The sequence below is a fragment of the Lonchura striata genome, chromosome 7 (genome assembly GCF_046129695.1).
Source record: "Lonchura striata isolate bLonStr1 chromosome 7, bLonStr1.mat, whole genome shotgun sequence".
NCBI classification, from domain to species: domain Eukaryota; kingdom Metazoa; phylum Chordata; class Aves; order Passeriformes; family Estrildidae; genus Lonchura; species Lonchura striata.
Window position 1 is genome coordinate 4,252,659 of NC_134609.1, and position 17,569 is coordinate 4,270,227.

A 17,569-nucleotide genomic window follows, 5' to 3' on the forward strand; every position below is an offset into this window, starting at 1 on the left:
ATATCAATAGCTGTGTTGGAGATGTGCAAGATTGTCTTAACTTCTATAGTGTAGCACTGATAGCACTTTGTAATTTCTGCACCTTACATTCCAGATAAAAGTTGAATATGGATTTTTTTAAAATCTACTCCAAGAATGTGTTTCTGTACCTCTTTGTTCAGAAGTCATCGATAAATTCTTCCTGATTTAGGCACACTACCTTTGTCTTGCAAACAAACAGGAGCATGCCTTTATGGGTGCCTACAAGCCACTGCTTATATCCCCATTAGAGCATGGGTTTGGTTAGGAGAAATGCCTACACCCTGAGCAGAGGAGTCTCATTTCTTCTTCTCTTCTCTTGCCTTGCCCTTTTATGCATACTTCACTATATCAGCAAGGCTGCTCTGTGCAATCTTAGACCCCTATTTTGAAGGGATTGCAGGGATCCAGGGTGGTGGGGAAGTGGAGCTGGACAGCATCCTGGACCTGCAGGTTGACCACAGACAACTCTGAATGAAAACCTGAAACTGTAGCATGGTTTGGAGCTGGTCAGAAGAGTGCAACTAAATATTTAATGGATACTTTATCTGCTCAATTTATGGCTTTACTGGGAGGGCTTCTGTGGTCTGGAGAGCCTTGTTAATCTTGTGGGCTCAGCGTTTTTCAAAGAGGATATGGATGTTTCAGCATTAACTCAGTTCTGTGAAAAAAATATGTGGTGCCTTGCTTGCATGTGAAGTTGTTATAAAATCAAATTGTGGTCTCTCAAATGGAAGATCCTCAATGTGGAGGACAGCAATAATTTAACTGATGCTTTATTTTGGTAATCTCATGACAATTCTTGTTGAATTAGCTGCAACCTTTCAGGACAAACCAACAACCAACCAACCAGACATTATCTCACTATCTGAAGTTTCCAGGTTAGACTAAATTGTCTTGTCAAAGTAGTTTTTCCTGGATAGGAGAACATAGTTCCATTTCCTATTTGTAGATGTGTTAATTACTTTCTTTCATTTAAGTTTTTTCCTTAGCAGTGGTATGTTTTAGTTGGTTTTAGGTGTGAACATAGCAAACCCTGCATGTGCCATGTGAAGTACCAGATCTGTCAGTGTATCGGTAGGGATTGCTGTTACATTATAGATTCCTATTCCACAGAAAAACTCTTTTCCCTAATCTTTGTAAATTTCCTAAAATATGGACTTGTTAAACGTTACATTAATTTTCTATTTGAGTACTGTCCAAACCAGAAGACTGGATGAAAAATGCCATTCATAGAGATCAGAGTAGGCAGGCCCTATACCCCAACAGACATTGTGGCCAATAAATTGTAAAGATGTATTTCTTCTCTTGTGGAAAAGCACAGCAAAATATGTTACTGACTGTAGGCATAAGGATTTGATGAAAACTGCTGTAGGCTGGGGAAGTTTGACTTGAAACAACTCAAAGGATGTGGCTGGAGTACTCATTACTCCTTCTAGGAGCTCAGTGCCAGAGCCTTGCTGCCTGTGGCTGGAAGGAATCAAGCTTTTCTGTGCTGTGCCTGTGGTCTGTGCAGCCTGGCCTTTGTACTGGAGATCTGTAACTTGGAAAGGACAAGTGTGCCTGCTCTCCCTTGTGGAGAGCTGCAGGGTCTGGAGGAAATGTCACTGATTTAATGTTTGCTCCAGCATTGCTGGAGGTTTCCCTTGACTTGCTGGATAACTCCTCTGGGACATTGCTGTCACACTTCAACCCCCAGGTGGGTGGTGGGTGGTGCTGCTGTTTACTTTTCTCTGTTTTTCCCTTCCCAGTACACAGAAGTGTTGCGGTTTTTTTGTTTGTTTTTGTTTTTTTTTGGGGGGGGGGCATTTGTTTGTTTGTTTCTGTGAATTTTATTTTTTTTTTTTGGTCTGGGTAAGGCTGCACTAGGAGAGAAGCCTGGCAAGAGGGGGTGTATGCTGTGTGACAAATGAGGACACTACTGTAACACAGAGGAGAGCTGCTCAAGCTGAAATGCTGAGGCTTTACTGCAGTCAGTGGTACAAGAACAGAGCTCAGGCAGTGCCACAAACTGCTCACACTCATCACTGGCTGTTGTTCCATAAGGATGAGAAGGGAAGGTCTTTCTAAAACTGGTAACTGACACAGGCCTTTAGTGGCTTGGAAAAGGGTTTTGGAGGCAGTATGGGCATAGAAACCAATGCAATGGGGTCTTGTTCTGTGAATGCCCATTTTCAGTTTGCCTGAGAATGGAGCACATCAAAAGCTCTCCCCATAGTCAGACTTGCAGAACTTGTATAGATTACAGATTAAGGATGTTTATCTGCAGTTGGTGAAGAGGAGCAATACCTGATGTGCTCATGGCAGCAGCAGCCAGTTGTTTTGCTCACAAATATCAGCTACACTACAGAAAAGGATTATAATGAATCTGCTGGTATGCCCACTAGAATAACACAAATCTCTGGTTTCAGAGGATGTGTGTGGTCTTCCTCTGTGCTTAAAACATTTTCCACAACACCTGACCTAAGTGTAAGATTTTCAGGCATCTCAAATTAGCAGCAGAGGAAGGAGCCAGCAGCGTTTTCTTCCACGAGGTGTCAGCATTGTTCTCTCTCACTCCAGAGCTGTTCTTTCCTTTGGACATAACCCTTTAATGTGTTCTGAGAACCTGTCTTAAAATTAGGTATTACATTTCTATTTTTGTAGGGTATCAGAGCATCAGCCTGTTCCTTCCTCAGATAATTAATTGATATCAGAGAGGCTTGAAGGAAGGGTATGGATTCACTTCTAAACTATGAAATGCAACCCTTTTTTATTTTATGCTTGTGTCACCTTCCTTACCTGAGCAGGACTGTCAATAAAATCTCTTACCACTTTTATGTTCCTTTTCTTTGGTGAACACTGGCAACTTGATTTGTTTGCCGATGTTAAAGACTTCTCACAAAAAACACCAGAAGTTAAGTCTTTGATAGAAAAACGAAAGGCTTATGATATATAAGCATCAAATATTTCAGCATTTTGACTTATCTTTGGCTGTAACAGTCGGGGAGGTGAAAGAGATTATTTTAAACTCTCAGTGGCTTTTCATTTCATGCAAGGTTAGGGTCGGAAGTGAGCAATGTTTTCAGAAAATCAGGCAAGAAATGCAGAGCAAAATAAAAACCTGAAAAAATATACTCTCAAAAAAATAGGGAAAATAAGAAAATCCAACTTTTTTTTGGAACAGTAGTTAATTGTAGATCACTTAACTGTAGTTAGTTACAGAGCTATGCAACACTGAATTTAATAGGCATATTCTGAATGCACGGTTTCCTCTCACGCTGCCTCTCCCACACCCGACAGTTCCTAGACTGCTTTGTTCCTCTTTAATTAGTTTATTTCGCCTACTCTGGCAAGTAGGCAAACATCCTTAAGCACTTAACACCAATCGAGAGAAGAATGGGGCTCGCACTTATCGCCTTGCATGCAGAAAGGCTCGGCTGAACCTTGAAAGGCCATTAGCATCTTAGAACCTAATGAAGTTTCCCTCTCGCCCAGTTTATTTGGTTTTCTTCTGTAGAGCGGAATCTGCAGTGTTTAATTTATTTGCTTCAAGTAAAAATGGAAATGCATGTACGTGAGTCAGCACTTTTGCTAGATGGCTTCCAGAACTATCAAATGCTGCGTACCTTTTTATTCTGAGAAGGAAAGGGATGAAATATGCCTGTAGTAAAAATGCAGGTGCAATTGAGCCTAAAATGATGAGAAATGAAAGGAAATGTGTGGTGAAGTTGCATGCTGCACCTGTTCCCTGGGGCCTGTGGTTAGAAAAGTTATGTTCAAGTTTCTTTGATGTACTGATACATATTTTTTAAAATAAAATGGTGGAAAGAAACTGGGGAGGAGTAAGTGAAAAAAGCATTCCAAGGGCATTTTTGATTTAAGGAAATATTACTGCAGTAGGCTTTGCATGCAACGGTTGGCTTCTATGACTGGTAATTTAAATGGATGCTTGAAGCTGAGGTTCTGCCCGCAACTTTAATCCTGACCTTTGAATTTTCACTGACCATCTGCTTTAACTAGATGTTGCCCTATTCCCAGGGGACTGCAGCTGTGCTCACAAGGATTCTGCCTGGTGAAGGAATCATAGTGAGGGCCTTAAGCTGCTCTGCCAAGTGCTGGGGTAGGCAGCTGTGCCTGGAGAGGGTTTTGTGAAGAATGCTGCTCAGGACTGAGTTTTCTGGAAGCTGCTAGGACAAGGAAATACTTGAGGGGGTGCTGGTCTGATCCACTGTTGTTTCCAGTAGGCAGCTGGAACTTTGCCTGGGAGCTGCTGGTGTGAGAGCAGCCACAGGAGCTCTGCTTTGGGGTGGGAAGCTGGGCAGAGCAGGGAGCCACATCTGCTACAGCTCAGAACTGCTCTTTCTTGGCCATGTGCAAACCCTGCAGGCAGGGCAGTGGGAGAGCTGTGCAAGTAGAGGTCTAAGTAGAGGAGGACAGAAGATGCCATAGCATGTCCTTTACAGGCCTTAAAGTCTGTAACTTTAGTATTTTTGTGTGTTCTTTTACCCTTCACCAAAGACATTAGGATGAATAGGACTACATTGAAGGGAAAATATTACTTTAAAGAAAATAAACCAAAAAGAAACATTTTGGTCTATTAGTGGTTTATACAATATCTTTAGTGTTTCCATAGAGTTGTAGTGGAGTTCAAGTGAAGAAATTGTGATTTAGAACTTTTTACTTTACTCTTTTGGTATTTTTTAGTTCCCTGATTTCTAATTTTATTTCCAGACTCTTTGGGAAGTCCATAGATAGATTTGACCTTCATAACCTTCTCCTTGGTCAATACAAGAGGCCCAAGCAGCAATAATAGAGAGTGAGCTGGATTTGGATACAGGGAACACACTGTAACTCAAAACCATATACTAGCTATAAAATTATGTTTGCATTCTGCATATTTTCTCTAGGAAAGTATAGGAAGTAATCTACCACTTAATTGCAATAAATTATGGATGAACAAAATATTTCCTTGGTTAAATATCTGATCTGCTGCTTTTCTTCTCTTCCAACTCTTGCTTTGATGTTGTGAATGTTCAGTCTAATTCCTGGCTATTTTGCTGCTCATTTATATTCCATGATGCCTTCCAAGCTTAACCAAAATGCTGGTTGGGATGAAGAGTGGGAAAAGACAAAGATAAACTTTGTTTAAATCAGTATTAAATGGGCTGCAGAATGGTAAGGAGCTGTTCCTGTTTAATTAACCTTTGCAACCGCTAAGCATGGTTTATGTTAAATGCCTAAAGAACTTGTGGAAACTGCTGTTTACAGACCTGCAAATTGCTGAATTCTAGATAACCAGTGAGCTGAGCCTTTCTCTCCTCAGTAATCTCTTTTGGGATCTGTCCAGAGCATGAGTTAAATATTAGCAGCCACAAACACTGTTGACTGCTTTCCCAGTGTTTCTTATTCCCTGTATTCACATGGTAACAGTCATTGCACCTTCTGACCAGAGAGAGCATAAGTAGATGAAATCTAAAGTCAGATCTATGAAAATGTCATTCCTTATGAAGTCTGTTTCCAAGGTCTACAGCAAATCCAGATCCATGTAATTGTCATTCTTTATCAAGTCAGTTTGCTTCATTATAGCAAAACCAGGAGCAGATTAATTCATTTGTATGCTTAAAATTCACAGATATGCTGTTTCTGAGAAGTGTGCTTAGGGATCTGCTAAATCATGATTTAGGGAAAAACTCAAACCAATCAACAAACCAAAACCCCAACAAAACAAACAACCAAACCCCGCACACAAATAACTTTGCAAAGCCTTGCTCTGATTTCTGTTTTTAAACCCTTTGCTGAGAATTTTTACCTGAGAGACAAATTTTAAAGTTAGTCTTATGTTTTCTTCCAGTGAAATCTGCTTTACTTCTTTAAAATAACAAAGTTGAATGAATATCAAAGAAAAAAAATAAAAATATCAATATGTGCAGCAAAGGAGAGCAGCATTTCTTCTACTCTTATAAAGCTGTCTCTCCTGAGGAGCTTGGCACTGACACAGCCACTCCAGAAAGAGAAAAGAAACTCTTCAAAGTGAGATATGGTAACTTCAATTACAGGACAGGTCAGCTCCTAAGAATACTGAGGGGAATGATGGATATCTTCAACTTCTTCCCACTTAATGGATTCTACAGTATGTAATCTTTCCTTCTTTTAAATTTTTGTATAGCCTTAGAATTTTTTTTTTAGTCAGAATGAACTTCAGAGTTGAAGGGTTGCTGCTGTCCCTGCATATTCTTCAATTGTGGCTTTTCAATTAGTTGAGAGAAAAAAAGGGAAAGTAATGGAAAACAGAAGGGAAAATCAATTCGTTGACAACAACCTGCACTTCAGTGAAGAAGTGGAGTGCTGTCCTCATTTCACCCTGTTGTAGCTTTTTTACTCTGAACAAAATATTAGTTCTGGAAACAAGGTCTTTAGGTATTCCCTTTTCCTTATTCCCTTTTGCCTCCTCTACAAATCCTTTTTCTTGAAAGTCAGTCACATCTCTTTGAAAATACTGATGTGATGAAGTAGGACAAATTCTTGGTATGGAGGACATGCCTTGTTTTTATTTAGAGAGATTTTTGTTTCCTGTTCCTTGTTAAATTAAAATCAATGGGAGGAAATTTTCACTAGTCCAACACACTTCACAGCTTATAAACCATAGCTTCTTGGTCTAAAATGGCACTGAATAAGGAGAAGTCACCTATCTCTAAATTAGGCTTTGTACTGATGGAGGTGATATATATTGCTCCTTGTAGAGAGGGATGGAAAAATTTCTTCCCTACTTCAACACATCTCAGACTGGCTCTGCTGGTCTTGCTCCAAAGTGTGGTTTTAGTTTTGGGTTTTTGTTTTGGCTTTTCTTCCCCTAGGAATGGAAACCTGTTCTCTTCCAGCTTGAAGCCGTTCCCCCTTCTGTCCTATCACTACAAGCTCCTGTAAAAATTTTTTTTCCATCTTTTGTGGGTTCCCTTCAGGTACTGGATGGCCATAATTAGGTCACCCCAAAGCCTTCTCTTGACAAAAAAAATAATAGTGTTTTCTTCTACTCTGCACATCTAATAGGGAAATTCCCACCACAGCAGAAGCAAAGCACAGGTTCCATTGGGAACAGAATCACAGAATCATTAAGTTTGGAAAAGGCCTCCAAGATCATGGAGTCCAGCCTTTAATATTGCTGTGCCAACCTCCCCACTCTAGGTGGTGCTTAGATATTATCATGGGCAGGTTGGAATTTCTTCAGTGAAGTGGAATGCACATTTGAATTATGTAACGGTGACTTTTTGACATTTTCACAGGGCGTCTCCATTCTTTCCTCAAATAGACAAAAAGTCAACAAATTCCTACCAAAAATCCTCACCATGCAGGTAGGACTGTGTGAGGGTTTGAAGGAGACATGGTTGGGTCAGCCCAAGGGACTTGTGTTATTTCAGAGGAATCCTTGGAGCACCCTGTAAATTCACCATGCATTGCATTAATTCACTAAATAATAGTGTAGTAGGGGAGCTCCTATTTTTCTTCTAGGAATCTGATGCTCAACAGAAGCTGTGCAGAGGTGCCAGTGTGAGATCTGTGTTACTCAAGGAGAGGGTTAAAGCACGTTGGACCTGAAATATTGCTAATGTGGCTGCTAATTAAACTGCTAATTTAGCTAATGTAACTGCTTTCAGTTCTTCTGGCAGCGTTCTCCCCACACTGGATACATAACCCTTCCATGCATGTACCAGCTGGTTTTAAATGATGAAGTAAACGAGTTCAGAACAACTGACTGCATTAGGGATGTAGTCTCTCTTTAATGAACATTTTTTTTATTATTTGTAAATAAGGTGGACAGGAGTTCAAAAGGTGACTCCAGTCTCAGCTGAACCTTTGAATATATATAAGCTCTAAAGTGCCAGGAAAAAAAATTCAGATGAGGGTTCTTTGATATATTCTTTCTTACTGAAGAGGATATTTTAAAAGACAGAAGGAAAGAAAAGAGGTCTGTAGTGTTTAAAATTTTTTCTTAATCTTGCCCTCACTCTTTTGGAGACATAAAACCTGATCTGAGGCATAATCCAGAAAGCCACGTCAAGAGGATTTGTTCAAAAGCATACAGTGTGTTGACATCAGCAAACTCTTATTATGGCTGTCATGTTCTCTATCCTGAAGCCTCATTCTAATCTCCTGGCAGCATTCAAGACCAGTGCTTCCATTTTGATTGAATTAATTAGCAGAGTTTAGATGACTCCCCAAATCTGAAATTGTCAGAATTTTATAGCAGGGGGTTCTTAAAGGCTATTTTGGCCCTAGTTAATAGCAAGTAGGACATCTGACTGCATTTCTGTATTGTTTAAATTGAAAAAACACGGCCCATTTGGAAGCAGAGAAAATGGTAAACGAGAGCTATATTTATGTACTTATCTTGCCTTTAAAGTTAATCTCCTGTTACTAGTCTTGAGCCTTTCAGGTTGCCATAGAAACTGCCACAGCCTCCAACTGTGCTTCTCCCAAGACTTAATTGCATTCTGAGTTTCATGTGCTCTCTATTAACTGCAGCACTAGCAGACACAGGCACGTTGCAGAATGACTTGAATTAATGGTTCAATATGTTATATGCATTTTTTTAATACTATGTTTCCATACCCCTTTTCAAGTTTTTCTTCACCAGCTGGTTAAATTCTTCTGTAACAGATAGTGATACCACATGGATGGATTCTCTCTGCTGCTACTGTATTTGATGTTTTCAAGTCTTTGATGCCATCAAAGTAGCTGCAAGAGTCATTAGTTTTAAGGACTTGTGTTTTTTTTCCCTTTGGAGAAGTCAGATTATTCCTGAACTACCTTATCTCTGCTGAGGTTTTTGTGAGTCTTCACCTCTGAAGGCAGCACCTGCTGTCTCAGTAGCTCTGGCAAGTTTTTGCTGACTCAATGCTCTTTTACCACAATTTTTGCTTCATCAGTGTGGGTCAAAGACAGCTGTTCAGCCAGGCCTGTTTTTAGGTGGGGAGTATAAATTCATTAAGGAAGGAAAGGAGTATGTCTGTATGCAAGATTGGATAAGGCTTTTCTGGGAATTATTTATTATGTCCTTGATGAAATTTCTTATCAGAACTGGACTGATAATGTGTCTCATTCAACCAGCAGAACAAAATCTCAGAGATTTGGTTTCCCACTTGGCTCTCAGTACAATGATGCTGTCAGTGCAAATACAGGGCTCTTACAGATGCCATTCTGCTTCCAGGGAAGGTGAACTCATGGAACCAGTTTTTAATATCACATGGTGCTCATTTAAGTCCAGAACTTCCGAACTGAAAAAGCTATTCCCACTGTTCTTTGTCTTGTGCAAAAAGAGGAGAGAAAATGTATCCCTCTGTTAAGCCCTCTGCCTCAGCTTAGTGGGTAAGAGATGGGGAATAGGAGAGACACCCCTGTGCACTGTTGCTCTTGGACCCAGGGTATTTCTGTACTTGTATTAATACAGGGTCAGAGATGTGGTTTTATCATCAATAGAAAACACCCCACAAATGGGGAAAGAGCAAAGGCAGAGATGCTGAGAAACAGAGTGAGGTGAAGATTTCACTAACATGTCACTTCATGCATGTCAATTATGCTTTTAGACACTGGCCTGAAGGCAGCTCAAGCACATCCATTGTAACTTCTAAATGTTTCAAATATCCTTTAAAATCTGACCCCTTTGCTTATGTTTTTCATGTGGTTCAGGTTGTTTACTCTTTTTGTAATTCTCTATATGTGCTGCTTTTCTATAATTATGTATTGGTGGTCCCCTATAAAAAAACTTTGTAATTAGGTCAAGTAAGCACAGTAGCTTGTCTGGCCTCAGCCTTACTACCAATATTTCTCTGTGAATTTGTCTGCTAGTTTTAGCTTTTTCAACCAGAAAGATGAATTGTGAAATGATGAAATTGTGACAATATTGTCAGGATAAACCTGAAAGAGTGAATACAATATTCCAGCACTTTCCCCCCACCCCCGTATTCTCTTTGGTTTTTTTTTCCCCCAGATTCCTTTTTTCTTAGCTACCTACTTTACACTTATTGCCACAACACAGTGCACATTCTGTCTGAGAACTTAAATCTCTTCCAGCCCATCTCAGCTTTCCTTTTTATCTGCTCTGTGAGCCTGCACATTGAAGAGAGCTGGCTTTCTCTGCCAGCTCTGCTCAAGTTACATTTCCTTGATTGCACTATAGAATGCCAACCTATATTCTCAAAATCTGCGTGTGCTGGAGATCTTCCTCAAACATTCTAAAAACACTTGCTTTGGGATGGGATTAATTTTAATTTGAATATAAAATAAGTAGTGTTTGTCGGCTTCTTGTCATTCTTGAGGAGCCAAGGAGCTGCCATGTCTCCAAGTTGTTTCTCTCCACGGGCTCTTTCCAGGCAGTGACAGCGCTTGCTTTGGAGAAAGCTCTGCTTGTGCTGTCTCTGCAGGCATTCAGAACAAAGACCTTCCCCATCAGCTGGACAGCCCAGAGTGTGAGTATGTGGAAGTCTTGACACCAATTACATGCAGCTCCCAGCAATCCCAAAAGAGAGAAAAGACTCATTAGAAGTCTGAGATGTGCCAATAGCAGCTTATTTTACCCCACTGTGGAGTGTCTTGTGAAAGCTTTTTCACACAAGCCGTAATTTCTTCTGATTTCTGTAGTTTGTATTGATTTTAGGATGTTTCCACATTGGAATCCTAGTTGCTAGGCTTTTCTATAGGCTTATGGCCTCTTTGGAGTACGGGTGGCTGGATGTTTAGGGTATCCCTGGGGGCACATCAGCTTGTGCAGCTCTGGTTGGGGATTGCAGCTCTTTGTTGCAGAGAGTCACTCGTTGTGCTTTGCTTCTCCTGCACTTGTCTTCAGGTACCTGTTGCTCATCCTTCCTTCCCTTTCCCATCCTGTGGGAATAAACTGACTCACAACTGGCCCTGTGCATCACTCACAGGTGAGCACAGAGCAGGGATGTGCTTCCTCCCGGCCTTCATGCTCCTCTTGGTCAGACAAGGCGCGATGCTGCTCCAGGATATTTGAGCTGGAAGCCTGGCTGCTCCTGGGAGCAGGGAAGAGGAGCAGTGCAAGCTGCTGCCAGAGGCCAGGGAGACAGATTTCAGCCAGGCTGCTGAGTGGACAGTGGAAGGATTAAACCTGGTAACTGACTTGTTACTTTGGGTTCAGCTCCTAACCTTGCTCTTCAGTATAAGAAAGGGTGGAGTGAAATTTGAGTTTTGACTAAGCAGGGGCGCTGCTGAAGGGGTTCTACATATCTCAGGCAGATATTCCCAGTGGAACAAGGAGAAGCACTGGGAAGGGGCTGCACACATAGGGACAGGCTTATTCAGCAATTCTCTTGAGTTTGTATCACTTTATTTTTTGTTTCATTTACTTAACTGAATACAGATTTCCTCTAGCACATACTGAGCAGGATGGGAGGTGACACTGGGTAGAATGTAGGCTCTGTAGGGCTAAAAATTTTAAATTCCTGAAATCTAGATAGACCTACTACTTGCTTTCAGTGTGATTTATGTCTTTCCACTTCTCATTTGTGCCTCCAGAATCAATTCCCAGTGAAAATTCTGTTTTCTCTTTTAACTCTACTCAGCTCAGTGGCCACTTAGCAGAAGGTTTCACCTATGAGTCAGCTGTGGGTCATTTTGTGTGTCCTTGCATGGCAGGCCGTGGAAACGTGCATGAGCTCTATTAATATCTGTTCTTACATAAACAGAACTGATTTTATTCAGTTCTGCAGCTAATGAAGCACTGTGGGAACAAGACAGCCAAAAGCTTGGGAATTACTCTACAAGGAAGAATTTCAGTGTTTTTTGGCAAAAGCTGCCTAAGCTCAAGGCTTTCTTGGTAAAAGCCAACAGTAACAAGGTCTTATTCTGAACAGGAGTCTAAAGAAACAGAATTTTTCTGCCTTTTTTGAAATCTCAAACACAGAAATCCCCAAGTTTACTTCAAAGAATGCTGATTTTTTTTTTATCTAGTTACAGCCAGACACTCAATTTTGAGACATTCTAATGAAGGAAATGAGGAGTTGGAGTTTCAAATTGAGGCCTATGGAAAATTCTCTTTATTTACTTTGGAATGCTTACAGAATAGAAATAGGTTTTTTTCCCTCAGTTTTCTGTTGATTTCCTTAACATAGAAAGACAAAACTGAAAGGTGTATAATGACTTAGAAATAATTGGATTACTAGCATCAATTACTATCAAAATTTTTATTAAATAGCTACAGAGATGGCTGAATTGTTGTGGATGATCATATAGAAAATGCCTTTTTGGGGGGTGATGGAGAGTGTAATAGAAGTATTAGCTGGCATTAGATTTACAAAGTCATAACTTCTAAATGTCTTTAATTTTTATTTTTTTTAAACATGTATATTAAATTTAAATGTTCAATTCAAACTTGTGTCTGGAAGGTCAGTATCTGCAATGCTGTGTCATGTGCAGGAGAGCCCACAGCCTCACCCATCTGTCTGGTACTTCCCTGGTGCACACAGGTGCAGCAGTGTGGGGAACTCTCTTTGCCAGTGGTTTCCTAGCTGGGCTGAGCACTGATAGCTCTGTGAACATGCTGCCAGCACCAGGGACTCTGCCTCCTAAGCTGGAACTAGCACAAATTCCATTTGATGTCAGTGCTTTGTCTCAAGGGTGCTACTTCAAAGGTGTCTTTGGTTTCCAGAGACTGCCTCTGGCTGGATAATATTTCAGTATAAAGATAACATCATCAGAGATAAGAATAAGGAAATGATGAATGATCCTGTTTATTCTTGGGTTATTGCTGTTTGTTTTCCCTGGGCTGGAAGATACAGTTAAGAAGAATTTCAGAATGAAATCTTGCATACTAAATCTGCTGCAGAGCTGGCAGGAACTGATACAAGAGAGGGCAGGGGTCTGCCTTAATTCCTTCTCCTTTGTGCATTTTTCTCCCCCTTCCTTGGTGAAATCCTGTCTTCAGCCACTTCTTTCTGTTTTAATAACGTGCTGCAGTAGGAATCTCAGACTGATGGGGAAAATGTGACCCAGTGTATCTGCAGTGCAGAGAAAGCAGGAGCCTGTTTCCTTGGCCTGTTTTCCATTTGCCAGTTCCCAGTATGTCTTTATATCATCAGTGGAAATATTAGTAGCAACCAATCACTACTGAATGCACTGATCTGCACAATTAGCCTTCAAATAAATCAGGATAGCTGCTCAATCTTTTACATTCAGTGCACATGGCAAAAGGTAACAAGGCCATTTGATGAGACCTGCATTCAAAAGCAATGGTAAAGGAGACACCAACCTGCAGAATAAAACTGTAAAAAATTTGTACCATATGTTCAGCACCAGTGAGAAAAATGAGCCATTTATTCCCCAATCCAAAAGTAAGTTTATAACTCTCTTTATGAACTTGTTTCTCTGGATCCAAACATTATAAAATGCAACCCATAATTTGTTAACTGCTCACATTGCACCTGACCACATGAAAAATATTTCTGAGGTCTTGCAAAAGCCTGTAAGAATCAGAGAAGGACCAAAAAAGCACAGAGAAAATCACAATAATAAAACAATTAAAAGACAATAACTTTTAAAATAATTGAGTAAGTATTTAAATTAAGAAATAATCTCAATTCACATTTCCTGAGAATGTGCACTGTGCAAGGAAATAGAAGATAATTATGCTAAGAAGACCTGTAGTAAAATCTTTAATTATAATCATTCAGAGAGAAGTTAATTAAAAGCACATCTTTAATGTAGCAGAATAGTTTTCCCCATGTGCCACCATTTGGGACTGAGTCTCTTCTGCCCTCTCTGTTATTTAACTTAAACTGGTACAAATAGCTGTGAATGCAGTTCTAATTTTCTCTTATCTGCTGAACAATGGCTTGTGTTCCAGAAGGTTCCAAAAGGCAGAAGCCTTTTCTTTTTGCAGGAAAAGAAACAGCCCCTCTCAATCCCTATTGCTGTGTAAAGAAGTTACAGGAGTAACTGCAAAATTTGAATTTACAAATTTCCTGGGAGCTGGCCTTAGCCATGCTCCCTTTTTGCTCCTGTTTTCCATTCCCAGTGCAGATCCCAGGTGTGCTGGGCAGGACTGATGTCCCTGTTGGTGGTCAGTCTGCTGACACACCTGGCTCCACAAGCTGCTGCTCTGGCACTGCACTCCCAGCAGCTGCCACCTGCCTGAGCTCCATGGGTGGGATGTTTGGCCCTGGAAGTAATGTAAGGAAACAGCAAGTGGGAAGGGTGGTGTGAACACAGCCCTGCAGATGAAGGCTGGTTATGAAGGTGGTTTCCAAATGCTCAGCAGGTTAACACTACTTTTCTTTAAAGGGGGAACTTTGGTAGCAGTGCCTATCTGCATGGAGAGCAATGTCAGGCTCCCACAGCCTTTTGGTAATTAACCACAGATTATGAAGGACAGCAGAGAGGATTTTCTCCAGATACTTTTTCTGGAAGTGTTTTAAGAGTTTTTCAAAAGGTGGAGAAGCTGACAGTGCAATACCTTGAAAAATCTATGGGGTAGGAATGTATGGCCTGTCCAGACCCTCTTATGTATGATGAATCCATGCCCAAGTACTTGGCATGTATGTTTTGGTGGTTGAATGGCTTTTATTTTTAAGCAATGAAATTTGTTTCCAAAGCATTTCCTATGTCTTTCCCAAACTAGGCTGCACTAAATTATTGCTAATGAGGGTAATGCTTCATTTAGCTACAAGCTTCCCAAATTAGACTTTTTCTTATGGTGTTCAAAACCAAATCAGCCCTTCCACTGTTGCAATTGTCCATGATTCTGGCTCACAAACCCAAACCAGCAGTGAAATGCATCCTATTTCTGCTCCTTGCCCCCAAAAAGTCAGTGCTAAGGAGCACAATAAGACAAATCAATTCTGAAGCTTCTAGGTGAGACATTAGGAAGAACTTTTGAAAAGAGACTGACTGAAAGAGAAGGGTTAGAACTCCTGAGTCTTCAAACTGTTTGTCTGTGCAGCAAGCAGTGTGCCAAAGCAATTATGTGCTCTGAGGCTACGTGTCAGCTAAAATTTGAGGGAGGTGGAAAGCTGACTTTGAGGTTGGCTCAAACAGTAAGTGAACAGGACAGACACTTCCACCCTGCACAGGTTTTATTTTCAAGCTATTGTGCAGTAGACACTTTAAAGCAGCTCATTAGAAGTCTGTGAAGAGCTGGAGGTGCTGGGATGATAAAACCAATTGATTTTATTGGGCAAAGCAAACCCTCTGAAGGTGCTTTCTGAGCACCAGAGTGAAGTGGCATCGCAGGGCAGGTCTGGCTTGGGGCAGTGAGGGAGGAGCCAGGCCAGAGCAGTAAGGTAACGTATCCAAACTGAGATTTTAATATGCAGCAAACAACAGAACAAGTAACAAACTGAAAAATTACTATAGACACATTTAATCAGGGTAATTGGAAAGCCTTTTTTAGGAGTTCAGTTTGTGTTGCCCAGCTCGGTGTAGAGAAATGCCGAGTTCACAGTTGGATCAGTTTCAAGAGCTGATAACACAGTGAGTGATTGCCTGGTTTTTATCAGCTCAACGAGTGAAATTTTTCAAGTTGAAAGTAGCTGTTTCTGTTAAAAAAATAAACATTTAAACATTAAGGCACATGGGCGTTTTTACAAACTGTCCACAAAATTAAAAATAACAGTATGTCATTAAATTTTTGTCAGCTGAGGTAACCTCAGGCTGCTGGTTATTTCTGTTCTAGGAAAGCTGGACTAATATGTTTTGGCCATAGAATGAGGGAGAAGGCCCAGTCAAAACCTAACATTTCTGCCTCTACTAATTTTTAATATTCTGTTCCAAAAATCCATTAATAAATTTTGAGATTAAAGATTTGGCTAATTGTCATAGTGAATACTTAAATATCTTTCATTTCAATATATGTTTGTACTAATCTGTTTCTGTCATAGGGTTTTTCTTTGGTAAAACTATGTTCTTCAACATTAAATATCTATCTTAAGGATAAAATCATAAATATCTCTGCTCCAAATCTCCTAGGTTCTGTTTAAGAGATGAGCTCTCAACAGCAAATAGCACGCTAATTTTTCATCCTGCCTAAAATGGAGATAAAATATTTCAGTTGAGTAGTAGGAGTATAGGTTACATTTGCAAGATATACCTCACTTTCTTTCATGTTAAAACAATTCAGCTCAAAACTTCTTGCTAGTTAACTAGCAAGATATTTATTGCCATTTTAAATTGATTTAATACCTTATTGATGTTACATGACCTCAGATTATTAAATGTCTATCAAACATAATAATCGCTTTCAAAGAGCATAATAAAGCTAAACATCTATAACAGTGCTACTGGGTACTGCAACATAATCTTAATTAAAAAAAGTGAAACTGAAGTCTTTAGGAATTCCTGTATGCTGCATAGAAGATGCATTACTAAAATTAATACATTTATTGTTGAGCTCTGTTCCTCTTTGGAATGAAAATTACAGCTCCTGGTTCTAGGAAGCACCAAGACAGCTGCAGAGTAGCTGAAAAAGAAATGTCAGATATTGACTCAGATTTACTGTACCTGTAAGAAGCCCATTGTTTTCTGTCTGTAGAACTGCAAAGATCCCTGGAGAAATCTCAGTTCTTATGCAGAAGTCCATGTGACATTAAAAACCAGTGATGTGTGTTTAGGGTGCAGTGATGCCATGTGTGTGCTGGGTATTCATAGCTGTGCCACTTCCCCAGAGAGTTTATTTTCTTTGTTAGTGTTGGAAAGCTCAGGAATAAAACACTTAGTGCCTCTTGTCAAAAAGGTTCCAATGAAGACCATGCAGTAATTAAAAGCTGATCTTTCTTGAGGGAATTTGAACAAAAATAATGCTGACTCTTTAACCTAGGGGAACTGCAGCCACTGCAGGGGAAAGGGGAGGCCTAGCTGAAGTCCCCAGATGTTTGACAAAATGCTGGAGCAAGTCCAGAATAAAATACAAAATAAGGCAGCTGGGTGGGGTGGGATAAAATGCACTCACTCACTGGGGTTTGCAAGGGACATTCCTGGGTTTATGATTTTAGAATAACCCAAGACAGAAGAGAAGGAGTTTTCCTTGCCCCAGAGGCAAGGAAATACCAGTCTTGCAGTGCTCAGACTGGTATTGGCTGGTAAATCCAGTACATTGTGATGCTGGAAAGTGAGAACTAGTACTTTTGGGTGACATGATAAAAAAAATAGCAATCTCTTATTTACAGTTAGGAAACATATAGTGAAACTGTGATTTATGTGCATGTATTAGGGTAGGAAAGCAAAGAAAGAGATGAAGAGACTTGGTGTTCCAGGTGGGCATTCTCATGTGCCAACCCACTGATCTGAGAACTCTTGAGCTCATTATCTTCCTTTTCAGCTGAGCATAATCAGCATTAAGCTTGCAAGTGAAGGGAAATTCTGTAGTTCAGCACTGTGCATGAAATTCCACTTGGCAGGCACTAAGTGCTTTGTGTGTGTTTAAGATTTGGGTCTTGCTTTATTTAACAAGGCAGTTCAGTGCTTGCCAGCCTGCTGAGTATACTGAAGCTCTTGGAATTAGGCACATGCCTGTTTCCCTGACTTGGGACTAGACCAGAAGTTTTGCATTTCCATGATAATTATT

At 40.3% G+C, this 17,569-nt stretch overlaps 1 protein-coding gene across 1 annotated transcript in view; it reads left to right on the forward strand.

The window, feature by feature from the left end:
* Positions 1-17,569, forward strand: part of FAM13C (family with sequence similarity 13 member C) — a 114,157-nt gene that overhangs the window by 11,638 nt on the left and 84,950 nt on the right. The window lies entirely within an intron of this gene.